The 27,753-nt window shown below is 37.4% G+C and overlaps 1 protein-coding gene across 2 annotated transcripts in view; it reads left to right on the forward strand.

Annotated features, from left to right (window-relative positions):
• The first annotated feature begins 1,056 nt into the window (after nucleotides 1-1,056).
• Nucleotides 1,057-27,753, forward strand: part of LOC119787522 (signal-induced proliferation-associated 1-like protein 1) — a 54,266-nt gene continuing 27,569 nt past the window's right edge. For both annotated transcript variants that reach the window (XM_038291429.1, XM_038291430.1), the window contains exon 1: nucleotides 1,057-1,332. The gene's annotated coding sequence lies outside the window, so the exon portion shown is untranslated. The remainder of the gene's footprint in view (nucleotides 1,333-27,753) is intronic.

Genomic DNA, 27,753 nt, shown 5'->3' on the forward strand with positions numbered 1-27,753 from the left:
GGAGTTTTTAGTTAACAAGAAATGTTACTCGCCTATTGTCTCATAGTGGTGACAACCTTACAATTCATGAGCACGTACATACATTAAATCATTGTTTTAATAATATAATTAGTGAGGTCAGGATTTATTTCAGTGAAATGTAGAAAGGATGCATTGTTTTTAGTCTCAAAATGTCAGGCTAGATCAAAACTGAATTTGAGTTCATGAGGTGAAAGACCGAGGTTTTAAGTCAGGTTTATCCGTCTACCTCACAATCATTAAGAAATCTCCAAAAAATTAAGGATTTCCACACATGCTACCAAAACCCATTAGAATACAAGGACTTCTAGTATAACACTTTTTATTTTGGAAGACAAGTCTAAATCTGATTTATTTGGACACCAGAACAAAGTGTCAGGCGCCATTACACCAGAGCAGGGCTGCAACTAACAATGTTTTTTGTGCTACCAATTAATCTATTGATTAATTATTCTAATTATCAATTAATAATAAGATAGCAAAAAAAAAAAAAAATATATTTATATATTTTATTTACAGAATTAAAAAAGATGAAACTTAAACTTTTCCACTTGAGGAGTTCTGAATAGATCATATTGAAAGATGAAAAGTTTTCTTTTCCCTTAAATGTAAAATATTTTTAATTTTTTTGCAATATTGGTATAATCACTGCTCTAATTGGGTTGCTTTGTCAGCTAAATGCATGTTTTTGAGTCTCCATACTTTAGTTGACATGTAATCGTTACAAAATTAGTTGATGATTATCTTAATTATCGATTAATCATGATACACCAGAGTTCGATCACTTTTTCCTTTTTTTAATGGGTAAAACAAAATTTTTATTTTTTGTGTACCTGCTGATTAAGTTGTTTTCTTCTAATATACCTAAATGTGAACAACCTTTAAAAAAAAAAATTCAACCACTGCATTTTCGAACCAGAGTGAGAGCTCTTTCATATTTTCCTTTATCCAGCATCCACAGGTGAGCTCTGTTGCCACAGCAACGCTTTACGTTTTTTTCCCCACTTACCGTGCTTTCTCGCGAGATTCCTGTGGGTAGAGGGAGGTGAGGGGAGGCAGAGCCTGAATGATCTCATCTCTAGCAGCTGCATACCGCAGCGAAGCAAAGCCGTAACTTTCTATCAAACTTCCGAGTTGCGTTTCGGAACCAGACGGAGGGACAATTTCCAGGACTGAAACCGAAGCCAACACGTTCCTTAGGAAGGCGAGGAAAGGAGCCGCCGCGTATTTTTGTGCGGGACCTAAAACAGCAGCACCTTTAGTTGAGACAAAAGGAGGAAAACGGCGCTGTGTGACATCCTAAAAGGAGAAAAGGTGAGTGGGGAACGTGGCCCTGGTCATGTGTAAAGCGCACTGACATCTGTCGGCTCTCTCTGTTAGAAAACAACGCATATCTTTGTGTGTGTTTTTTTCTTTTTTCCAGTGCGCAATCAGTGCCAGTGGTGTCTCTTTTTTAACTAATGGTGGTGAAACCGTCTGTTTCACTGCTGTTGTCTAAATTCAGAAATTCCCTTGAATCTCAAGGGCGCTTTTTGTACACAGGTGGTATTTTCCACGCTCCAGAATTACACGGAGGATGTAGGCTGATCTAAACAAATGAATGTGTCACCAACCGTTTACCTGGAGATTTCCTTCTCCTTTATCTGTGTAACCCTGAGTTGTCCCTCAGCCATGTCCAGCTCTCCTTCTGCTGAACATCAGGCTGATACTAATCACTGGATTTTCTGACTATAAATGCAAAATATTTAAATCCAGTAGTCCTGATTATCCCAAAGCAAACTCTACATTTAAATTTTTTTTTTTTTTTTTGATGAAGACTTTTAGAGTTTAGTTATGTTTGAAATGGGCTATATGGCTCTTTGACCAGGGCGACATGACCTGGGTGGGCGCTACTACTATGAAAAAGTTATGACAGTTGCATCCTCAAAAGTTTGTTTGTTTGTTTTTTTTTTGTGAGTGTGTGCTTAGTAATACAGTGTAATCCGCTTATAGTGATCACGTCCAGAGCCAATTTGAACACTATAAGCGGTTGATTTCACTTATTTTTTTATGCAGAATATCATCTAAATGCCATTTGTGTGGTTTTTCTTTTTTTCTTTTTTTTTTTTTTACAGTGTCCTGTCTGGCAATGTGGCAATAAGAATAATTGTCTTGATGCCAAAAAGAGTCTAACAGATTTTACTTTCACAAGTGGAGCAGTAGGGCTATTGCCAGAGTGTTCCGCTTGTTTCATGCATATAATTATGCAGGGAGTTTTACAGATTATATGGACACTGCAATGTAAATGGAATAGAAAAGGGAAAACGAAAAGATGAAAGAAAGAGGAGATAGAAGGGAGATAACGAGAAAACATTTTCAGTCTGCTTCATCACCTGCAACGAAATGTAAAAAGAACAGCACAACCAACAGACATGGTACGAGACATACAATGAAGTAACACCTTCAAACTATTGCTGAAGTAGTATTATTTAATCTGACATGTACTCTGTGTTACCTGAAGATAAGAATGTGGGCTTTCTGTATGGAAGCGAATCTCAGAGATTCGCTTCCATTTGTGTGGTCTTTCAATGAAAAAAATGAAATGAAACTGGTAGCTTCTGCATTTACTGAATTCTATTGCAGTACCATGCATCTTTAGACTTAGACAGATTTATTTTGTCATTTTGTGTATACAAAAAGAAATTTAGTTTTAAACAGCTCTAGACAATTACATTTTTTAAAGTGCAGCCTTGAAAACAGTAATAAATACATTAAAAAATAGTAATATAAATATATGACTGTATATTTTTAATGACAGTATACTGTGCTGTGCAAGTCTTCAAGTCTGAAGTTTGAAACAAACGGTTTCATAGAACAATTACATAGAAGATAACTGCATAGGCTACAGAAAATTAAAGCTAGCCTACCTCTGTTTTGTGTTGCGGATCTGCTGCGCCGCATTAAGAAATGACTTCACATATTTATCAATGGTTTCCTTGATCAGAGTGATGTCCAACACAGAGTTCACTTCTTTTCCAAAATGATATAAAAGGTCAACGTTTTTTAAACCAACATGCAGGAGACCAGTCTTTAAAAAGCAAACTGCATTCCTCATCTCAGCTCTTGAAGAGATAACGGTCTCCACATATTCATCCTTCATTTCCAGTCATGACTCGCAAGATAGTTCTAGCTGCCCGATCGTCAACTTTTTACTTTAGCTAGCTAGGCAGAAGAACAATAAAATAACTAGGCTACACGTAATTTTAAAATGATTTTTGCACATGTTTACATTCATAAAATGGCCAAAAATGAACACTATAAGGGGATTTCTTGAGTACTTTAAACAAATTATTTAAACAGCATTTGTATGAAAATGATTCTGTCCCAAGCCTTTTGATCTATATTAGCGGTTGATTACAATATCCGTGATCACTATAAGCGGATTCCACTGTAGTTGCTTTGTAGGGGAAAAAAAAGATGCCTGGATTGTGGCTGGTTAATGACAAGTATGTTCTTCCACAGAAATAATAAACCAAAGGGCTAAAAACTATTTTTCTTTTTTCTTTTCAATAAATTGTGTTTTCTTTATAAGTTATATAAACTGCCTGGATTTAGTGTGGTGATCAATGCAATTCTTTTTCTAAAGCAAAAAACTATCCTTTTCTCTTTCATTTTATGTTTCCATTGAGATATGTTAAAGTGATCACTGCTGCACCTTATATTGGTAATGTTTATCTACTCCAACTGCAATATCGTTACAACTGTTGTAAGGTGTACACAACAAAATGTCATTTTGCATACAAAATGACAAAGTCTGAAGGTTCTTGTTGATTGAGGGAATAGGAGTGCGGGGAAAGGATGAGATGTAACAGAACTCCAGCACATTAGCAGCAGAATCTCTGTGCTTCATCATATATGTTTTATGATTAAATAGAAGAACAAAAGGTTTGGACTTTAGCTCTGGGCTAGGATCAAGGACTTTTAGCATTCCCCATAGGCTTAGCTGACCTGCAGCGGCGGGCATGACTGATCACAAAGCTCCTCTGCCATCCTTTCTGTTGAGTCTAATCTCACACTAGACTGCTCCTTTTTACTTTTGATGGAATTCCTTCCTGCAGTGGATAAATCTAAGGCAAATGCAGCAGATTTATTGTGTTGATGGAAAAGAAAAGCTCCCTCTGTGTTGCTGCACGAGCCTAAAATGTCTCATTTGAGGTCCTGAGACTAATTTCAGTAACAGCAGGATAAGCAGACATGCATCATTCCAAGGGGATTTTGGAGTTGATTTTTGCCCCTTGTGGGAGCCAAAAATACTAATTTTCATGTTTTTCATTGGTATAAATAGTTCTACCTCCTATTTATAGCTTAAAATAGCCACATACGTTTTTTTCTTTTCTTTAAGAGCTGCACCAGTCATGCTTTCCTGGCTGTTAACAGTTTTTGCATTTCATTTCTGCTGAAAAATGAAATGCAGGGGAGTTGATACAGGTTTTGATTTCTATTCCAACAGAAAAAATAAAATATAAGATTCAATTTATTTATGCATAAACCCTTTTTTCTTTGTTCAAGGCATCAAAGTAGAAGCTTTCAATTGATGCCTGCAATGACTGAAAATGTAGTTGCATTGCAGTCAGTTGTGGGGTTTTGACCTTCTGAACACGGATCAAAGCTCACAAAGGGAAAATTTCCCAATTCTGTAATCTGGTTGATAACACGTGCTATTTCTACTTTCTTTGGTCACTGTTGGCTTCCTTTTTTCACTGCAATTGTTATCATTCCTCTGTTCAAAACATGTTGATATGAGTTTCCTGTTACCAAGCTGATGTATTTATCGTCTCCTGTGTATCAAGTGGAAGGTGATAGTTTGAGCAAATATTCAGTGGTAGCTTTCTACTGTTTTATATGCATGGACTGCAACTGGTTTAGGTACCTGTTTACATTTCATGATCTATAAGGGAATCCCTCTTATTAATTTTTGCACAGTTGTTACCCTTTTATGGAGCTTTTAACATTTCATCTTTGGAAAGTGCAACTCAGCCTGACTGTTTCCTCCTTCACCTGTTTCTTAGACATCAGATGCTAAACAAGCATTAATACAGATCTTAAGATGCTGTGCTATTATATCAGTGTATCAAAAGTATCGTAATACAAATTCTTTCATGAGCTATTTTTATTTTAAACAGAAATTGCATCAAATCTTGCTCCTGCTGTTAAAACAAAACATTTGTTTATTAGAAGATTCAAGTATTCAACTTTTTCCTGTCATTCAACATTATTTGGCAATGTTCAGTTTAAATTTGCAGGACATCTGTCAGATCAGCCTTCCTCCACCTGACTGCTTAGGTCATAATATGTTGTAACAATCATTGTTGCATTTAAAATCCCATCATCAAAATTATCAGACATAAATGCTGAAATGTTTCACTCATTGTACTTATTGAATCTTATGTATGAATTATATTTTTTATTAAAATAAAACTTTTTGGGATCTTTCTCTCTACTTATTGATGCACCTGTATTAATCATTCCTGCTCTAATAATTTTATTGATTTGCATTGTTAAAGTAGATTTTAATACTTAAACTTAAACATAAATATTAAAGAAACACCCTCTATATTTAGTAGTATTTAAGTGTTGTTGAAAATATTCTTCCCTTTAAATCTTTTCACTCTAAATAGGACAAAAATAATCAAATATTAGCTTGCGAGCTGATTGTTATTGTCTTTATTATTCGTGGCATAGTTCCTTATAGGTAGCATAAAGAGATTTTCCTCTGTCTCACCATGATGGCATCATCAAGCTGCTGTCCATATGTCAGCTGTACATCTATGATGCTCGTCTTTGCCAACATATTCCAGAAATCTCCTCATGCACTCAGATAATTCTAGCTCTGTGATTAATTACCCTGCTGAAAGTCACCGTTTTATCACTGCATCATAAAGGGATGGACATGCTGGTGGGGTAGGTGGTGTAATTCATTGGGAAATCACTTGGTATAAAGGGGCCCACAGTTTGAAAATGTCCCCCATACCATTACACTACCACCAGCCTTAACCATTAGGAGAAGAAAGATAAATTTTTATTTTTTTTAACATACCTGGAGTGGCCTATGGTGCCTGTGTTGAGCTGGATGCCGGTCACTTCTGAATATCCACCAAATCCATCTTGAATATAACGCTCCGATTGTTTGAGAGATTGGACCTATTCAACATGGACGCACTTGTCCAAATATGTCTCTGGTCATAAAACGTTCAGACTTCTTGCAGGCAGCTGACTTTCAATGTGCAGCAAGAGAAAAAGGAGGGGGATGCTGTTCAGTTTTACATTTTTTTTTAAATCTCTGTGTACCTTGTTGCTGCTAACCGGCACCCTGGTGGGTCCAGTGTAACGACACATCTGCAGGGAAGATTTCTTCATATCTGATGACAGTTTTTGAGGTTTCATATGGTTGAGAAACTGTGTTTTATTTTTCTGTAAAAAGAGGAAGCTTTATAGTCTCCCATCAGTGAAGGATCTAATTTTAGTCAGCTTATAGTCAGAGGTTAAAGGGGAATTTCGTTTTTTTTACATTGGCCCTTGATTTTACATTATTACATCATGTTCTACTCACCCATATGAGTTTTGTGTCATTCTGAGCCGTTTTTAAGATATTCGGTTAGGTTATATCTAAGTAACGTCTTCCTATGTGCAACGAGTTGAAGGCACAAACTTAACTGTTCATAATTTATTCTTTATGGTACGCCAGCATTCATAACATCTAGGCGAATTATGACATCATACACACAACGCGTTGTTTTTTAAAAATAGAAATATAAAAAATATACCCGCGGATGTCTGGGGGACAATGATTCACCTACATGTTATGTATGCTGGCGTACTATAAATGATAAATTATGAATGCTTTAGTTTGTGCCTTCAAGTCGTTGCCCATAGGAAGACGTAACTTGGATATAACCTAATGGAATATCTTCAGAACAGCTCCAATTGACACAAAACTCATATGGGTGAGTAGAACATGATGTAATAATGTAAAATCAAGGGCCAAATGTAAAAGAACCGGCGTTGCCTTTTAAATGACTCAATGGTGTCTTCTTTTTGCCGTCATTTCAGCAGTGGCTGATGAGTTTGACCGTAATGAGGTGGGACTGTGGGTCCTCGTTTCCTGCTAGCTAAACTGTCGTGGAAAGCCTTTGTCTTTGTCTGGGTTGGATGATCCACTGTACGTTTGCTGATGGGGGGGAAAGCAGAGGGCTCGGGCCTGAAATGGTGATGATGTAATCTGTCTTTTTTGTTTTTTAAAGCTCTCATGGAGTCAATGCAAACAGACAAAAGAAAATTCCCTCTACTCGTAACCCCCACCCCCACCTGCCACACCGCTTTGGGAACTGCAACCTCACCAAAATCCTCCATCGTTTAAAACCTTACAATTATTTTTGTGGGAAATCCTTAGTAGAGCTGTTTGAAGAGTGAGACAGGTACAGGAAGCTGCTCTTCTCCATGATTTGTTTCTACGTCGGCATTCGGAGGTCAGCTCCTGATGTTCTATAGAACTTTAGCAACCACTGTGCAACTGGTTTCCCTCATTCTGCTTCCAGATTCGAGCTTCAACCAAAACCCACAGTTAGGCAGAGATCAGACGCTGAGAAATTCCCCTGCTTTGCTCCCATCAAACCTCACAGGAGCTGAAAATAGGACGACAATTCAGAAACGGGATGAGAAATTAATCAGAATAATAGGGACTGTTGTTTTAAAAAGAACTGATTCAAGGAAACGTGTTTCATAATGGAAAGTGGGATGGTGATGGTTATGATGTGCTGCTGCAGGCTATCTCTGCTGCCATACTATAATGATGTGCTCGGCATTGTTACGACATGTCTGCCAGTTGCTTCACTGTCTCCCCTTTTTGGCCTGTTCACTTTCTCTGGAAGGGGATTACAGAACTCCGCTCGGAGAAGAATCAAAACATCAGGCTGAGCTGAAAGCCCGCGCCTCATGCCGAGCCTGTGTGGGCAGCTTCGGAAAAATAATTCCAACATCCACAAAAACGCAGAGCGGGGTGGGAGATTTTGCTGCTACCCTCAACTCTTTCCGACAGACAGCAGCTATTTCAACACATAAGCAGGTCTGTTCAGCTTTTCCTCATTCCTCTTCAAGTTGACATCAGTTTCATTACCTTCAGAAGTAACTTCCATTATGTGTTATGTTGTAAAGCTGGAATGTGAGCACAACAGCACACAGCGTGAGGTTATCTTTGTTATTTCAAAATAGAGCTCTAGGAATGTTCAGATCAAAAGAGAGGGAGGCTTACTTTCCTGTACTAGAACTAGAATAATCCTGCTTCAGATTGCTCCAGAATTTCTACAATCCTTGGCCTTAAATGAGGGAATTAATTTCCAGGCTGAGTTTCTGCTTTGCTCTCAGTAAATCTCAGAGGGAAGATCCAGACCATGCTAAAGCAAACATCCCCTCTGCAAGATTCAAATGACTGTTTAAACAAATAGACGTTTCAGGTTTACCGAGTGAGGTGCAGTGAAATCTTCCATGCAGAATGTCCTTTAACTTGGCTTGATTGCTTTAGTCATTCTGTGGAAAACAGAGAAACTTTTGAGTTAAAACAAGTCTATATAAAATGCCTTGCCAAAGTTTTCATACCTCTTAAGTTTTCCCACATGATCCAGTCCCAAATTAAAGTGTTGAAAGTGTGAAAAGGCTGCATGGTTTAAATTAGGGATGCACGATATAATCGGCCCCCTATCAGTATCGGCCTGTATCGGCCTTAAAACTGAATATCGGACATCGGCCACCCCACCGATATTTAACCCGATATTTGATCAGCTTCTGAGTTTCTAATGTCATTAAAAAAAAAATAAAAAAAAATACTACTTCCTCAAAAACGAGGGAAAAAATATTGATACATTAAAATATCACAATATCTTCATATGCTGATATATTGCCATTAAAAAACACCACATCAATCTCTTTTACTAATGAATTATTGCTATATGTCATCGTTATGCTACGAAATCCCCCAAAAATTCACGAAATTTTGCCATATTTTTATATGTTGATATATTGACGCGGTATTGATCTATTTTACTAACAAAATCTCACAAGAATTTGCAAAATATCCCGAGAGTTTGTAACAGAACGATGAAATTTCACGAGATTTTGAAAGTAAAATAGATTGATTCCGCGTTTTTAAAAATCAATTTGATATCAGCATATGAAAATATATTTGAGAATATTATTTTCAAAGTGTCAGAAATGGATAATAAAACTGCTATTTTCAATGACTACTTATTTTTGTCCAGCTTTAACATCGGTATCGATATCTGTTATCGGCTACATGAGTTTTAAAATATCGGATATCGGCCAAAATCCCAATATCGTGCATCCCTAGTTTAAATCCTGCTTAGAAATCTGTGTTGATACTGGGTATAATCAGCTTGCAAATGTTGGTTATTAGCTTTGCAAATGTAAGCAATGAAATGTATGCCATTTTTTTCTTTGTGAAATAGTTCAGTTTTAAGTAGATATACTGGAGACATTCAATGACCATCGGTTTCAAAGACTCACACACAATTGTTCAGTTGAATTTAGTTCTGGAATCTGACTGAGCTATTTTACAGAAGCATACACAATTTTTAACCACTCTTTTTTTAAACTATCGCTGAATGTTTAAGGTAATAGATCTAATTGTAAGAAAAATAAGATTCCTTCCTTCATGTCAGACCTTTCTGAGATGTTTCTGCTGTAGAAAACAGAAGTAGTGGTTAAGGAGAACATGTTACGAACACAACTTGTAAATTTACATATTAACCTGATATATGAGCATGAATTATATCACACTTTTTCTAATGTGGAATATTAAAAAAAAATTTGAGTAATATTACTTAAACAGAGAACAGTAGTATACAGCAACTGGTACAAGATCTACTGGCTTATTAATTAATAACCAATGGCTTACAGAAACTTTAAACACTGGACTGAAATCAAACATTTCCATCAGCTTGCTTATATTCTGATTTTTTAGATGCAGGCCGATATATTCTAATATTTATTTATTGCTGATATCAGGCAGATTCCTGAGATCGATATCTTATCGTCACAGTCCTGGTTACTATAAACTATCTGGCTACTTTTAAGGCTTCATTTGATCTGGTTCAAACAGCATGGTGTGTTTTATTTTGGTAAGGCGATACAAATTATTAGTTTATGAGTTAGTCTAAAGTTGATTGATGTTATTGATCACTAGCAATTAATTAATAAGCATCCATTTCCTTAAGAGGAACATCAATAACATGAACATCTATTTTATTTATATGCAGAGTTAAAAGGAAATTTGTTTATCGTTATATTTAACTATTTATTGCACTAACTGTATTAAATACTGATTAAATAAACAAATATTTTCTTGCTAATCATTAAAAAATACGTATTTATTAGATAAAACATCCCGTCTACTCGTAGCCAGCATTTCTTTTTTTATTATGTTACAAACCTCCTTCTCTCCACTTCTAATCACATCCACGCCTTTTGAGCTCACCAGAGAAGCTGATGCTGCTCTGCTTTGCAGCACAGCTGTATCAACACAGGCAATGACTTAAGGAGTGTATTGAGAGTTTAGATTTACAGTGTAAATAGGCATACAGGAGCAGAAAGATCTTTTGAGCCAGCGTCTGGTCAGGATCCAGACAATCAAAAGATGCCTTGGCTCTCGCATTATGCTACGTTCCGATCGCACATGAGAAGCAGCAGAGCAGCTTGTTTACATGCAAAGTCATGGGTTGATGCGCATCAAAAGGTTCTGCAGTCCGTCTTGATCAGCAGGAGCAGCGCCTCATGACCATCTGAGCATGACGCGCTTCACAAGCAGCAGCCCCTGGAGTTGGAAAAATGTAACTTTTTCTGATCGACGCACCACATCGACCAATCAGAGAAGCTGATCTGCGAGCTGGCAGTGAGACAGACACAGCACTGCTGATACACATCGCTATGATCACTTCTCTGATACAGTTTATTATTGCATAAAATAACTTATAATGTAAAAACCTGCCGTCAAAATATGTCCGATTTTATTATTCTGGTGCCTGCAGTTTGTACCACATACCTGAAAAACGCTAACATCTTCCAGCCGCGAAGAGCAGTAGCGTAAACCACCATGCTGCAGCTGGGAATTCCCAACGATGGCGCACCCCTGGCAAAATAATATTTGAAAGCAAGATCATAATTTGATGAACTGACTGCACAGATGATGTTTTCAGGAGGACTTTCTCGCTTAGAAATATATTAAAACTACCTTTTACCACCTTATCACATAAATATTGCAAATCCACTCTCTGCCATTGAATATGGGAGCATCAGACGTTTACAGGACATGCTTCAGTAGCATCAAGGATGCTCTTGAGGCGTGTCTGACCTTAATGTGGACAAGCATCAAAAATGAAGCAGCAGGGGCTTTATTTTTGCTGTCCAAAGCGCGTTCAGTGTGAACGTAGCATAACTTTTGAAAATGCTAGTGAGGCTTCACTGAAGACTAAACCGTGGTGCCCTCTAATGGACAACAATTACATTTCAAAACTGAAAGACTAAAATCTATCCCATCAAGATATTTCTAATAAAATACTAACCAAATTGTATTATTAATTGTAAGTTTTATTATTTGTTTACAACTCTAGTTTGGTAAATTTTTTTGTGCAAAGCATGTGGTGCCTTGAACTATTTTCCAGTTTTGAACTGTATTTTGCTTCATCCATCTCGCCATCTGAGGCCTTGACAAAGAAGCGACTTCTATGCTGAGATCAAATAATGGACTGATGATGGATACTGTTTGCTAATCAGATGACCTCTGATGTTAAGCATCCATTTAATATCCTCTGCTATTGTTGTTGGTCTGTGGTTGCCCGGTCCCAGTTGTGAATACCTTCACAGCATGAGGAAGCTTTTGCTGGCTGTTGTTTACCATGTGTAACACTGCTTTACAGTCACTGCAGAGTCACTTTTTTCCATGTTGCTTCAGGTGAAAAGGGCAGATTGAGTCGGATCTTAACAAATGTGGCTGCCATTCCAGCTTTTCCTCCCTTGCTGTCTGTTTCCTGTATCTTTCATTGATCTATTCCTGGATACCTTGGCTTAGCTTTCCCTTCACTAGAAGCACAATTGAAACCGCATGCTGCACATTGCAAAAATTCTCCTCCTGTTTTGTTTTCAGGGAACAGAACTACTGCTTAGTTCAGCTGTTATCACCACTGTTGCTGGGAGGAGGTGAGGTAGAGTCGTGCCGGTGTTTACATGGCTCTCGCGCTTGACTTGAATGCTGATTAGATGGGAGTCACCGTCGGTTGCTAGCTGCCATTAAAAAGGAATCCTGCACCTATATGCATTTTGGTCATTTCTCTAAAATGTTTTTCCTCTTCGGCTCATTTGCAGCAGACTCTAAATCAGGTGTGAAGAGTGGTAACTCTAACAAGAAACACTGCAAACAAGGGATTGTGAGAAAGCCCTCTGTTTTGACTCGTGTGACTTATGAAGTATCAAAGTCCTGATTAGTTCCAAATAGATAACTCAGATAGAGGTGCTTTAATTGCTATTTAATGATTTGGTGAGGGGGTTGAGAGTTGTAAAATAATTCAGACAGGATGCTTCTGCAGCTTTAACCGGACTGGTTTGAGAGCATAATGAACGCAGCTGCAGAGCTGGTCATAGAGAGCAGCCTCAGCCAGGAGTGACATGCCGTGCAGGTTTGCTCTACAATCTTCAATTATGTCAGGATTTAGCAGGTCACCACAGTTACGCAACACTAGCTGACTTATCTGTCTCTGTATGAATTGATTAACACTACTCCCTGACCGTTTATAATCGGACTGGAAGTGTACCCGGCTATGCTCTGGACACATGCCAGAATCAATGGCTGGAAACTGCTTACGTGTGCAGCTTTACAACGCTTTTCTTGTAGTTGGATTTCTTTTTTTGGCTCAGATGTCATGATTTCCCAATTGATAATAGAAAATTAGAACATTTTGGTTTTCTTCAGAAATAGAACCGATAGCTTTGTCCAACATAAACTTTTATCGGCTCTATGACCAGCAGTTCCTTACAGATTTTACAAAACCCCCTGAGATTTTTTGCCTTGATGATATTAAGAATGTCCTTCCTCATCTCTTCTTCTATTTAAAAAAAAAAAATAAATAAAGCCTCTCTTACCTTAATACCTTGCAAGCCCAAAGGTGCTCACAGATCTTGTTAGTCTGTAGCTGTACAGCTTAAATATTTCCCCATAATCAGTCAGTGTGATTTAATGAATTTATGTGCTTCACCTTTATTGCTGCAGAGACATCTGTGTGGGCAAAGAAGCTCCTGATCGATCAAAAGATCAGCTTGATTGATGAAAATGAACTACAATGGATGTGCAGAGAAGCTTATGACAGATTTGATTATATCCTCTGCAGACAGCATAAATAGCTTGTGGTCAGTCCTGCTGCTGCGGTGGAGCTCATGTTTCCTGTAGTTACCAACAGGGTCCCTGCCGGCTTTAATCTATTTGGTCAAACCACCTTAGCATCTAAAAGATCACAGAGATAAGAGGGTACCAAACAGTTACCTCATCCATAAATGTAGTGAGTATTTGCTGTAAGTCAGGCTTTCAGCTAGGAATCTGTCATAGGGTATACTCCTTGGTGTATCCCATCTTTAGGCCTGAGCTTTATTGGGAGTATCCCCCCATTTAAAATTTTGAAATTTGGACGTTGAAATGCTTTTTCCTGCATTTGAGGTGGATTGCAGTTAACTTTTTGTCTTTGTTGCAGCACTACTTTTCTCCTATTATGGGAAGTATGTGCGCTTGACTAGAGGTGGAAATTTCATAAGGAAAACATGAGAACGTTTTTAGGAACAAGATTATGTTCCATTGGCAGTGGTGTCAAAAGTACACACTATTGTTACTCAAGTAGAAGTATAGATATTGCAGTTTAACAACACTCTGGTAAAAGTTAAAGTATCAACTTGATCTCTTTACTCAAGTAAAAGTGAAAAAGTATGTGCTCCAAAAACTACTTAAAGTATAAAGTAACCTTTAAGAAAACAGCCAGATGCCACTATATGAATTGAAAGCTTATCCTTATCAGTTATCTGGAAAAAATTTATTACTTTAGAGATATAACAGCACGTAAAATTTAGTGTCATAGAAAAAAATCTGTTAAGTTCAAGAAAAAAAAAGTGTAAATGTCCAAAGGGCAAAATAAGCACACCGTTAGCCACGTCTTCTATTTATTGTATTTTTGGAAATAAAGACTCCAAATATCTTGAAGAACCATGGAAAAAAACTTCAACCATCTGTTTGACATTTGCTACATATTTAGTACCGATCTCGCTCTCATCCCCAGTTGTCATTTACGTTTGCTGTTGTTTTTGCCACATTCCACTGATGATATGGTCCCAAAGAACAAAAACAAAAACCCTCCAAAATAATCCTATATTTATCAAGCATTTGATGAGTTTTCATGAACTTTTCAAAGTTTCAAGCTAACCTGCTGCAAAAAGCGCAAAAAGTTGTCCGTAGGGACATTAGATATTCCACCAATAACAGTGCGCATCCGCGCTGCGTCACACAGAAATATGACGAATACGATGCAACTCTCGTGAGGTATGAGATTAGTGTGAGATTAAGAAAAACTAGAAGAGGAATTCAAGATGGCGGCGCAGTGAAGATCGGAACGGCAAATTTGGAAAATTTGAGCAAAGTTTTCAGTTTCAAAACATTAGGGCTTACCAAAGCTGTACATCTCAAAAAAAGGGCGTAGTAAAGGGCGTACAATGTACGCGTATACACAAGGCTAGCTAAATAAATAAAAGGTTTTGTGTTCTTTAGGGTTTTTTATGAGATGAACCAACACTTAAGTGTGTCATGTAGTGTTAATTTCGTTAACGAAAACTAAACGAAAATATTTTCGTCAACGCACATTTTTCACCGAACGAAAACTAGACGAGACGAGACGAAAATCCCCACTAATAAACAATAACTGGGAGTAAATCAGAAATAATTTTCGTGGACTAATAAAGACGAGACGAAAATGCAGTTCGGTAAATAAAGACTGGACTAAAATCTATGGACATTTTAGTTCACGAACAAAGACGAGACGAAAATTATATATTATTATTTTATGTTTTTTCAAATCCTGTCTCGTCTCCTCCTCCGCCTCCTCCGCGTCAGCTCCCACACCCACTTTCAAACCTGGAGCGGGCGGCACAGAGTAGCCTACTCTGGGACTCGGGAGAAAGAGGAGACGTGCTATATGGACACATTTTCGCTTTTAAGTGGAGAACAAACCCAAATGCTTGATTTTAGTGGAAGGGAAGGAATATGGCCACATGATAGCTGGAAAAAACACAACAAACCTGAAGAGACACGTCGCAGTTCACCACAAAGACATTACGGTAAGTTAACAGAAAGATTGGTGGTGGTTGTTTATAATGTAACATTAAATCAACGGCTATAATGTCCCAATGATAAACTAACTGATGTTGGCTAACTTTCATAGCATTTAGTATCCAGGCTGGCTACGTTACGTTAGCTTCTTAGCACGTAGCGACCGTAGCCACTTGTTGATAGAATTGTATGTAAAGTTAAATTTATGCTAACTTAGATATGTTATACTGGCCGGGCAACTATAGTTTCAGTTAAATTGCAAGTTTGATTAAAGCAGACAGACGTTTTAGGTAATCTAGGAGCTGCAAGTGAACTATAGTTAACACAGAAAACCTCGGCAGCTACACATGTATGCTAAATGCTAAAAAGAACTGAAACTATTTATCAGGATAAGACAAAATAAAAATAATATGCCACACATAATTCAGAGCAACTTTAACCTAGATTTTCATATACAAAATAGTCATTGCTAGGGGAACCACTGCAGGGATGTCTTTATTTGGTGACATAAAATGCTGCTCTGTTTATCTGCACATTACTATTACAAGGACATTTGAATTGAATTGGCATCAATATTAATACAACCAAAATGCTTGTACACCTAAAAATGTCTGCAATTTATTCCTGCATAAAATTATAGTTAGGTTGTTTGTATGAGTTTGAAATGGATGGTCAAATGTAGTTTTTAGAGACTTAGTTTTTGTTAAGGAAAAAAACAGACACATATGCTACTTATACACTTGGAATTCCTGTTATGCTGTGCTTCTATCCTGACACTGTATTAATTTCTGTTCCAGATTAAAGATACACCACCTCCAACAACAACAACCTACCAGCCACCCAGAAACAATGACAGGCCAGCTAAAGCTGGAAGGAAAGCACTTTTGTTGTATCAGTTGGATTTTTTTTTTTTTAACAACATTGACCTCAAATCTATTTATTTTATTATTCAATGTGAACTAGCTTTAAACAGCCAGCACTTGTGTAAAGTTCATAAGACACTTTATTTTATTTATTTGTTTCCTTTGCCAGGTGTGTTTTATTTGTTTTAATGCAAGCATTTGTGTTTGTGTCTTTGAACCTTAACAATGTTCAAAATAAATATGCAAATATTGTCAGAACATCTTCCATGTCTGCATGTGTTCCTTAAAATTGTGTTTTTTTATCAAAAAGATGAGAGAAAATGTTGAAATAATTTTAGGAAATCTTAAACGTTATCTGCTGACAAAAAAGTAAAAGGTTAAAATTATGTCCTGACTAAAACTAGACTAAAATGTTGACAGTTTTTGTTGACTAAAACTAAACTAATAAAATTATGTTTTCTTGGACTAAAATAAAGACTAAAATGCTCTGACTTAAGTCGACTAAAACTAGACTAAATAAAAATGCGATGATGTCGACTAAATCTGATAAAAACTAACAAACGATGCTGAAACTGGACTAAGACTAAAACTAAATTTAAAAATGGCTGCTAAAATTAACACTAGTGTCATGTACTGGTATTGAACCCCCAACTCACCTTCAACACCCCATGACACTTTTTTTTCCAACAACTTAATTTCTCCTTAATCTGAGGTGGAAATAATTAAGCAGATTAATTGTGATTATTGAAATAATTTTCAAATAATTTATTAATCTATACATTTTCTATGGACAGTAAAACCATGATCTTCAGTTCCCTTCCCTGAGGTCTGGTGTCCTGTCTGTTTTAGATGTGGCCCTGCTTCCTACCCACACCTGAATTAAACGGCCGAATTATCTCAGAATGCCGTCAATGTTCTCCAGAGTCCTGCTAATGACCTGTTCATTTGAAACATCGTTTTGCAACAGAGACACCAGACCTCAAGACTGAAAGTGAAGAACCCTGCTCTATTAACATGCAATTTGCTGAAAGAACCATCAACCGCAGATATTTTGACAAAAATGAATAAAACGTTTTGCAGTTAAGAGGAAAACCTTGTTTATCTGTAAATATGCTCCGCACAGAACCTATCCTATGAAGCAAATTTAGTTTTCAGATTATTGATTGATCAAACCCCAAAACAATCTTCAAATTAATTAATTAACTAAATAAAGTCAGTTGCTGTCCCACTTTTAATCCTTTTATGAAGGTCTGGTTTGCAGAGTAGACACCTAGTAGTTACCATAAAGTTTATCTCTCTTCCTCTGAGTAATGTCTTTTTGCCTGGCCTGAAAGTTAAGGTAAAATGTGTGAGCTGTTAAAAGCTTTAGATGTCATTTTAAAATGTTTTGCATGTTTTAAACTCTCTAACACTTTTGCCTTGACCTGCCTTACGGCCTGAATGAACAACAGACATGAACTCATGTAGATTATTTTCAGCTTCTTCCATCTCTCACCTTTGATCTCTCAAACAGATCTCTCTCCCCAACGCCGAATTAGAATTCATAGATACTTATCCGTTTACCCTTTAAAGTCCAGGTGGAGAACTACATGGCAATCTTTCCTGCATGCCGACTTTTACTTTCTGCCTCAAGTAATCTTGCACTTGAGACATCATGGCACCGATTCTTGGGAGGAGTTCTCAAAGGTACCACAACACTGGGACTATATGTGGCTTCTGTTTTGTAGAGAGGAATAAGATTTCTTCACTTTGCAACTAGGCCTTGGTGGAATAGAGGGTCTTTGTGGATTGTCGAACCACTACTCTTCTTAGTTCACTGCAGTGTTTTTTTTATTTATAACATTCTTGGATATTTCTGACTTTGATCTTCCTGCTTTAAGCTATACTCACACAAGCACTGCAGCCCTGGATTCTTTTCTGTTTGTGTTCCAGGCGGAGCAGCACACAAGAAAGCTAATGTATGCAACTTTCCCCACTAAACTTCCAGCACACATTTTCCAGTAAGTTTTCAAGTAGGTCTTGTAAGAGTTACTAAACAAAAAACATGCATAAATAAAACAATTGCTATCAGAAACTTTTCATTTGAGTACACTAATGTGCTAATTGGGATAAGTTTCAAGCATGTTTGGTACTGATAAGAATAATGTTAGAGCGTTTAATGCCTGCATCAGGAAAAAAGGGAGATGGACTTGATTATGTTTCACATTGATTCTGCAAAATATCTTAATTTATTCAGGGCGAATTTTTTAACGAACCTTGAACTTTTTCCATATGTGTCACATTACAACCAAAATCTTTTGCTGATGGACACACACATGCAGAAAGCATGTGTGTCCATCATCCTACTGCCGTCATTTATGCATTTAGCACAAATCAGTGTCCCATATCTGGCACCAGAATTCCTACAATAAAAATCGCAATGGTATCTTTCAGATTTTTTTAACTGTGGCTGCTGCTGATGACATGCCAACGGTCCAGTGGAGCATTTGCAGTCAATCTGTGCATGCTGCATAGAGCAATACTGGGCTCACACTGATTTGTTTGCTCTCCAGACTCTGATTGGAGTGTGAAATAATAGCTAGTTTTAAAGTGTTTGCTGCTCCACCCGTTTGCTGGATCCCATCACCCTTAAAACTGAGACTAAATTATAGACATGCAAGCTATTCACTCAACCTCCTTTTGCACTTCAACGCTGTTAATTGCACTGCTGCTACTCTCCCACCCTCCCATTTTAATTTGCAGCTGATGGTGGCGGCCTTATCCCAGCACTTGCATTGAAAACTTGTTAGCCTCACGCTAAACTGAAAATATATGTTTGGTAACGGTTTAATTTAGTGGATTTCACATATTAGGAATGGACATTTTTTAGGTGAATTACAGAAAAGATTTCCCAGACTTTGCCCAGTCTATGCTGTTTAACAAGGCACCATGCAGGGAAATGTTCTTGCTGCATTCATGCTCATGTTCAAAATAGGACAAAAGGTTGCAAAACACATATAATGGCTTTATTTTCTAATTGAAAATATTAGTAATTGTGTAACATCAATGCTAATGAGATCATACCTTCTTTATTCAAAGGACACTGACAAGTTTCAGTGGCATTCACCTTAATGAAACATTTAAAACTCATTGAAAAAACATTTGAAACATATAATTATTAGAACATATTACTGCAACCACTGCTAATTATTTATAATCTCCAGCATCACATTACTATTTTAAAGACTACACTTTATTTGCTTTAAAAAATATTTAGACTTTCTTTTCTACAAAATTAAGAATTTTCAGTTATTGCATTTTGCAGCTACTATCCTTTATTAATTGCTTCTTATTAGTTAAAATAATGGAACTGTTGTCATTTATTTTTTGTATTCCATCAAACTGTATGTTTTACTGCTAAAAATGTATAATGATCAAAGTTTTTATAAACAAGATTCTGACCCTTAAGCTTTCAATAATGTTAAATGTTGAAAGTCTGACAGGCTTGTTCTCTTTTTATAGTGATATTCCCAGCCTAAAGAAAAAAAAGAATGATTTCTTTATAGACACACTTTACTGCTAATGTTGCATGTCCGAGTCACTTAAAACTATCCTGTTAAGTAGCCTCATATTGCAGGGTTTTCTCTACTTGTTATTAATTGTAGCACATTGCCACAGCAACATAAAAGCTGGTACACATTCAGAAGGAATAAAAAACATGTTAAAACAATGGAAAGCAAATGATACAGCTTACTGTGTGCTTGATTTACCGAGGAAATGTGACAAAGAGTGAAATAATTCCAGGTAGGACTGAGAGATAAATGGATTTGATCATTTAGTCAAATTTTTGTTTATGAAGATTTAATTCTTTAGAAAATCTGCCTTTTGTTTTAGGCACCAATCATACCCGAGGCTTCCATTGCTTGGGGGTGACATCAGTTCATCACTGTTTGTTCTAGGATGTGTACTCACGACTGGTACACTAGCTCACTGTTTGAAACCCCAAACTGCAAACATTTAGTGTGTTACCTGTTGATTGTTTTACAAACATGTTTCACAGCTAGAATTTTATTGTCTTTTAAATTAAAGTCACCTTCCAGAAGGTTTTTTATTATGATATTCATGTTTGGAAAAAAAAGCTATTCATCAGATTTTGTACAAACAAATTTGAGATTTGATTTTTAAGCCATATTGCCCAAACCATGTCTGTTCCAGACATGAATACTTTTGCATTGCACTGATAAGAAAAGATTTGCTTTCATTTATCAACTGTCTACTTAAAGTTGCAAATGGTAAGATGAACTTTGAGCTTTATTGCAATGCTTTGAGAAGATGTGTGAATTACTTTTATAGTGCCACTCCTGCATAAAGCCACTATTAAGGCTACTGAACATTGAACCTGCTAATAATTTACCTGCATGTTTGGTCTATGACTACAGTAGGAAAAGGTCTGACCAAGACTTGCAACCAAGTAAGGATCTGTAGCTTGGTTTAATTATGATCCCCTTATTAAAAGTAACCAAGTTTCCATTTGGAAGTATTCAGCAATGATTATGAATTTTATCATCCACTTATTCTGTATTTGTTTGTTTTATCCACTATTTGTATTTTGTAGAGGCCGAACTAGCAAACGAAGAAGACAAGCACATGCAGTTTGTTTTCATTACATGATGGAATTTCAAAGCAAGACTTCTCCTTGTCCTAACAAGCACATTAGACTGTTTTCTGGAATAATCTCTGACATACTTACATGCCTGAAAATGCTTATCATGTGACCACTGACTGCTAACATCACCGGATTGGATACTAAAGATGTTGCAAGTAGCTCAATAAAGCCTAATGTAGCAGAAGCTTGCCTCCTTATCCTGCTAATGTGTATTTATCTGTAAAGCCAGAGATGATGGAGAACATTAAATCTATCAACTTGGTTTAAACAAAAATCTTAACACCTACAGATATTAAATTTTTATGCAAGTCCAGGCGGCTCTGTTTGTTTTCCTCAGCAACAGCAATGTGTAAATCAACAAAGGATTTTGTTGACTGATAATAGCAATCAAGGAGCAAATATGGTGATATATGATTGTTTCCATTTGCTTCTGGCTCTGCCTGTGCGGTCTGAGGGCATGTGCACACAGAGGCGTTTTACAAGAATGCACTTTTCTTTTTTCTTTTTTTTTTTTTACAACTCTGTGGCTAATCTTTTTAGATTTAAATGGTGGTGAAATCATTAAGAAAATGTGCTTTTTATATGTTGCTTCCTCTGCAGCTGGTTTGGTAAAGTTTCCAAATTAACTTAAACTTTGCAGTATGCCTTGTAGAAGATTATAAAAACCATAAACAAAGCAATATGTTGTATAAGAAAGGCGTTGTATTCCCTAAACAATATGCTTTTTTTATGTAATTGAATAGACAAATTATTTGAAAAACTAAAGCCAAGTTTAAATTGAATTCTATGATGAGAAAAATGAGAAAAAAAAACTCTTAAAGCTTAAAATTAAAGGGGGGCTCAGCAGAACAGCTTATGAGTTTAAAGTTGACAATATGAACAGTTGCAATCAGACACAATTATTATCCCATTTTAGAGAGGATATAATGCCTTTTTCATATCAAATTTAAAAGTTATATATAAAGTATTTTAAAACAAAAATGCAAAGGAATATATATGGCATCTCTACAACAGATTGCAGGGATAGGAAAATGAACAAAAAAATCCTAGGATCTATAAAACTAATAAAGGTAGAATTTAAACTATTAACTAAAAACATTTAATTAGACATCTACTAACCAGAAATCTGTTTGTTTGTTTCTTCACTTTTTTTTTTGATAATTTATTTCCTTCCTTTAACTTTGGCATTTCCATCAGACTGCCATAATTTTCAAATCCAGCTTGAAGAACTTATTGGAAAGTGGAAATTTATATTTTTCACTCCAGTTTTAGGAAAGCTCCCCAAGCTGGGCAGGAATTCAAGTTGTGTGACAGACAGCTATATTTTTTTATCTACAAAAGTAAATAACAAAATGGCAAACATCACAAAGGTGAAAAAATGTTGGAGCAGCAAAATATTCGGTACCCTCCACAGCGTACAACAACACAGTCCATTTAATTTTCCAGACACCTCACTTTCTGTAAAAATAACTTTTAGCCTCAGAACAGGTTCCACATGTCCTGCCCCACCCGTGTCAGGTCAGTTGCAGGCCGCCTTACGCACGTTTGTGAAAAGCAAAGCCTTCTGCATAAGTGGTAACAGCTTTGAGCTCCACTTCAAGTTCTTCTAAATTCCACTGTGGGAATGTGCAAAAGGTCCAAGTGGAGTGGACCAGAACAGAACCAAACATTGTTGCTTCTTATTTTAAAGGTAAAAGATGGAGAGCACATCCATGGATGATGTCATTTGGAGGAGTCGGAGAATGTGGAATGGTTCTCTAGCCCTTGACTCTGGCTGGGCCAATCATAGCGTAGGGGGTGGGACAATGCGTCTCTCTCAATCCCTTTCTGCTAGCATAACAGCAAGATGGCGGCCGCAACTATTTTATTATTGCCCTTTCTGATGTCCTAAGTGAGACATCAGAAAGGGCATCTTTATATGACATTAGTTCTAAAAAATGGTGTTTAATATTGATATTTTCGGCTTGAAATGTTTTATGGACCACAAAATTACAGAAAACGGAGTGGGCCATCCATCAGTCTGGATGGCCAGACTAATGGTTCACATTAAATGCCATAATTACACAGTTGCTCCATGAGGTGTTCGTGGGCAGAGGAAAATCACTGGATATGGAATTTTGGGGTCACGTCCTCATCTTCCACACTGAAGGGTGTTATGAATAGTATGACCTGATAGCTTTATGATGCTTTAGTTTGTAGAGAAAATGTTGGATATTTGAGTTTTCAGTCAGGGATAATCAATATAAATATATTCAGTTAGAACTTCTTCCTTTGCCGGTCTTGATATTTGCACATTCTGTCACAGCTAAAGTGGTTTATAGTCAACCGCTGTTTGGGAACTTCTTGGGCAACTGTCCCCCATCTATTTCACACAGAACTTTGGATTAGTTTTGGTTTTTTATTATGTCTTGGCTTATTTTTGTTATACCATGCAACACTTACACATTTACTCTTCCATAAATATCCACAGCCACACAACTGATCTACTATATGCAATACATGGTTAGTTAATTGTTTCTTTTGCTTCTTGATTTGCGGCTGAAATTTGTCTCTTTTCCCTTTTTTTTATAATGACCTCACAAGACGGGTTGTTACTCTTCTGAGTCTTGTCATTTTTTTTTTTTATTTGCATCTAGTTTTATTTAAAACACTTGGTTCTTTTAGCATCTTGAAAAGAACAGAATGTGCCATTTAAGATTAAAAGATGTTATCTTCCATCAGTTACCAGGAATTGTTTTCATAAGCTGCTCTTCTTTATTGATATTGTTTTGCAGAATTTGGTACTCTGGATTTTGTCTTTTAGTTTCAACATGTATCCGTCTCTCTACAGCAATATGTCTCTAATGGAGTCTTAGGAGTCGGTGTCAGACAGAGGGAAAGTGCAGCCTAAAGCAGACCTCCGGTTTTTAACCGCAGCGTTGAACTGGGGCAGTTCAGCAGTTCGACAGCCAGCTCATTGGAATTTTTAACATTCCTCTGCAGGCAGCGGCACACTGCTTCTCCTCTAATGCTTTCCTTAAATGCAACTTCTTTAAGCGGAGGAGGGTTTATCTGAATCTAAATCAGCCAAGGCTCATTGTTTTTGGTTAATCTTCTCACAGAGCAGAAGGCTGTCAAAGTAAGACATATGGCTGCTGACTTTTTTTTTTTTACTGGTAGGTTCTGACAGTCTGTCATCAGCCATTAGGGGGCAGAAACTGTGGTTCTTCTGCAGTCTTCATACAGAGACCACCTAAGCTGCTCACTGTGCAATTAGCTTTTATTGGAGCTAAAAGGCCCTCTTGAAACTGACAAAGGCACTCATGGCGAACCGGTGCTCCACCCAGATAATTAGAAATAGTTTCACAGGTTTTCTATCTCTGACTTGACTGTCAAGTGTTTGAAGTCTCTATTTTTCCTTGTTCTTTCCCATGTGAAACCGAGTTGCAGTGGTTTCTAGATGAAAGGAGGACAAGGATACTCTGCTGGTTATGATGGCAATGAATATACGCTGGCACTCGTCCAGAATGGTTTCCTTGTGTAAAATATACCTCGCCAGTTAGTAAGGTCTGCCCTCCGCTTGCTGCTGCAGAGGCAGACAGGCTCAGAGATGGCCAGATAAAAGCAGCAGCAGAAAATCACCAAAACAATTCTCACCATAAATCATAATATTAGTGGTTCCAGATACAGCCTGTATTACACTGACCTTATTTGCAGATGGACTAAATGGTAACTTTATTGTATATTGGTATAAAGTGATGGCTCCACATATAGACACACGCAGATAACGCCCATTTGTCCTGTAAAGTTTATGTTTATACATAATATCTGTGTGCTGACAGGCTCAGAGGGTAAGGAAATTAAATTTCAAGTCAAATTCCTTGATGGTGCAGACATTCATCATGCTCAAAAAAGCGCTACACTCCTGTCTTAGTTATTGCCCAAACATGCCCAACTTCTCCTCCGATCACACAGGTATTCATCACTTCCTCCTCTGAAATTCTAGGATCCCGACTCGCGGTTAGATGCCGCTTGTGTTGTTTATCTGCCAACATGCCTCAGCCCCCACACCCCCCACCCCCACCCCCGTGTGAGTAGTTTGTTACCAAATGTAAGAACAGGAGGAGAAGGCAGACAAGAGATGGAGAAAAGAAAAGATAAATAACTCAGACAGATTGAGGGAGTAGGAAATGGTTGAGATTCTGGTATGCTTGTGTGTATCTATGGTGAACCTCAGTTTATTTCTCTTAACCCTCCCCGCATGATGGGAAAGGGATTTCTTTAGGAGTCATTTGATTTCTTGTATTAAATCTACCAGTTATGTTGCAAAAAAAGAGGGTTGTGTAACCAAACAGCTGACCATTTTACATTTTTCATCTGGTATCTTCCACCCTTCCCTTCTTCCTACTATGAGTTGTCCAATTACAGACATTGAGAAATACCAAGGTTTTAGCAGTGACTCTATGGTATAAGGTCATTTCAACCTGATGCCAGAGAACTAGTGCTGCATGGAATATTTCCCCTTTTTATAGTCACTATTGTAGGAGACTGAATATCCTATCCGCGTTTTTAAACTAGTCAATGCTACGTCTGCACTAACATCAGGCGCTCCAGTCTTTCATGATTAAGAAAGAGCTGAGCCATAAAGCAAGGCTTTGGACACACTAGTCCATTTATATTCCAGCCCTGTCCTGTGGTTGCTTTTATGAGAAACAGATCAACAAAACAAGAACCTGGATACCAACCTCTGAAAGAGCTTCCTTCATATTGGGGCTGAGCTCAGCCTTAGAGACAAAGTGAGGAGTTATTTTGGGAAGGTTTGAAATGAAGCTGCTGCTCTTCCAAGGAGACAGTTGAGGTGGATAAGGCTTCTGGTCAGAATTGAGTTTTTTCTTCTCTGGAAGGAGGCGTAAAGTAAAAATTTTTAGAACTATGTCAGCCTTGCCTGTGCAAATTCTCAGTCATCTGGGTCATGGTAACCACAACACCCTTCTGTTCTGGGAACTGCTTGGGACCCTCCAGAATGACGCTGGGTGTTGCTGGGATGAGCAAATTCTGTTTTATATTAATTTTTTCCCCCTTAGAAATACAAACCCAGGGTAGATGAATAATGCTTAAACAAAAAACTAAATTTTGCCCCTTCCCCACCTGTTGCTGTGCACTGTAGTTCAGCTAGCTGAATGAAGTCTACAATACTTTTGCTTTAAAAAATAATACATTTAACTGTTATTTTAAAGGGTTTCCAGATGCGCCCATCAGTTAGTAAGTGTTGTATGTTTATCAGCCGAAACAAGGCTCTACTAGAGCAGGTTGCCGGATGGATTAAGCAACTAGTATCAGATTCTATATTTTTTGCTATCAGTAGGTTACAAAAAACACACCTAGCTGGAGCTATTTAGCCAAATGAAAACTATTTTTTCTAAAGATTTTTGCAGTAATCGGAATCAGTTATGCTTTTCTTTTAAAACAGAAAAGCATTTAACATTTTTTTTCTCCAATGAAAAATTTCAAATTATAGTGTTTTTGTTCTAATTTAAAAAATGTTGTCAATCTTTTACAGACCCAGGCTTCCTTCCTACTTATTGAACTTTGTTTTCTTGAGCTTAATCTGGTGCAGGCTTTGCTCACCAGCTCACCAAGCTTTTAATTCATCTTGTCTTCCTGGCAAGCCTCATGTACACAGCTGAAGTGAGGTTCCCTTGCCAAGCAAATTTCAAAGACCTCAGTGTTTTGGAATGGGGCCCCAGTTTTGGTCGAGCCAGCACAGAGGGACCTTTGTGCCTGCCCAACAGACCAGTCGATCCTCAGAGGTTAGAAAGATTTATAGCCGGGGACGGCCACTGGACTAAATGGTAGGGTGTCTGATTGAAAGCCAATGGTGTCAGGCAAACAGCCCCTTATCCTATTCAAGCACGCGGTAATTACAAGCTTGTAGGCAATCCCTTGAATCTTTTGTCAAAGCTTTGGTAACACTTGCCTAGTGTGCTGGGAAATCTTGTTCCTGCTCTGTTTGAAAACCCAGAATGAAGACTCTTTTAGCTGCACCATGTTGAGCCTTTATCTTTTAGACAAAAAGCAGCCAAGCCAGCTCAAAAAAAAAAAAAACATTTCACCGCTGTGGGACCGTGGGTTAAATTACACTTTATTGATGATTTAGGTTCTCACTTCTGATTCAGGGTGTGATTCATCTGTCCAGCTGATTTACTCCCATCTTTCTTTCTCCTTTAGTTCCCTGTAATTTGTGTGTTGATGTCACAAGAAGCTAAAAAGGCGCCCTGAGAAACACACAGACCGATGAACATATGAGGAGTCATCTGTGGCTCACGCTGTACCATGACTGGAGTTACAGCAAAGCCCCCAATTAGAGAAATGTGAATGAATCCAGTCAACAGGCGGAGGCAGTCTGGGCATGTTCTGCAAACCTTTGAAGAAAAATAGCTTGAACAGATACAGCTGACAGGATGAGTTGGAACAAGGTCATTTTATACTGAGGATCATTTGTTTTCATCTTTTTTCTATCTGCCTATTTTCAGCGGTTTCCTCTACATAATTCCTCAGAGTCCTGCACTGGGTCGGGTATCCGTATAAAACGTAAAAAAAAAACATATGAGTGTGGGCATGGGTATATGTGAACAAAATCTGAGAATCATAGTTACAGCATGAAAAAAAAACTTATTTATATATTTTTTTATTTATTAACTCTACCTCTTAAAAGATAAATTGATTCAAGAATATCCAGATAACGGTATTTTTAAAGCAATGAGGCAGACCTTCTTACTTCATCCAATTTAAAGCTGTTAATCTGTGAGTGCAGCGTGTGCATAAGTTAATGCTCTTTTCTGCGT

Source organism: Cyprinodon tularosa, unplaced genomic scaffold (assembly GCF_016077235.1).
Source record: "Cyprinodon tularosa strain WSP-4 unplaced genomic scaffold, ASM1607723v1 ctg3, whole genome shotgun sequence".
In the NCBI taxonomy this organism is placed as follows: domain Eukaryota; kingdom Metazoa; phylum Chordata; class Actinopteri; order Cyprinodontiformes; family Cyprinodontidae; genus Cyprinodon; species Cyprinodon tularosa.